Source organism: Apis dorsata, unplaced genomic scaffold (genome assembly GCF_000469605.1).
Source record: "Apis dorsata unplaced genomic scaffold, Apis dorsata 1.3 scaffold_840, whole genome shotgun sequence".
In the NCBI taxonomy this organism is placed as follows: domain Eukaryota; kingdom Metazoa; phylum Arthropoda; class Insecta; order Hymenoptera; family Apidae; genus Apis; species Apis dorsata.
The window spans coordinates 191,306-192,198 of record NW_006263966.1 but is presented as its reverse complement, the minus strand read 5'-3'; positions in this window follow the sequence as shown (position 1 = coordinate 192,198).

Below are 893 nucleotides of genomic sequence, written 5' to 3'. Positions count from 1 at the left end.
TTGTACATATATTTGATGAAATATCAATTATTGCTTATATATTATATTATAATTATATAAAATTAATTTTAATAACTTAAAAATATAATAATATAATAATTATATAATAATTAAATAATAGAATTTCTTATATTTATTTTATATTTATCTCAATTATTTATCTCAATTTATTTTAATTTCTTTTAAGTAAAATCAAACTAAAAAACTATATAACTATATAAACCAATAAAAAATTGATATTTATATATAGCATAATGGAAAACAAAATTAAATTTTAACATTGAAAATCAAAATATTAAAATTAATGTTAGTGAATTATAGAAATATTTAGACATTAGTTAAACTTTGATATTTATATTTAACATAAATATAAATAAAATAAAAAATGCAATATATTGAAACATAGAATAATAGCTATACTAAAGAATGAAAATATTTTGGCATATAATATATTAAAATAATGTAGAAAAAATATGAATTTTCATATTACAAAACTAATAGTTACAAATCTTATAAATTATATAATTATAAAAATTATAATATATTACAAATTATAAATTTTATTAAACTATAATGAAAATAATAAATTCTATTTTATATGATTTATTTATTAATTTCTATTAATTTGTAATACATATCTAAATATTTTTGTAACTTTATTTTTTTGAAAATTACTTTCTTTTAATATTTAAACTAATATATAATATATAATATATAATAAATATTTTATATTAAATCAAAGATTTTTTATTTTGTATTTATTTTAGATATAGATATAAACTTTAATATTTAATTAAAGTTAAACTAATATCTTTTATTATATTTAAAAATATTTAAAGAATATTAATAAAATTAAGAAAAACAAATTTACTGATTTAGTGATTACTAATATT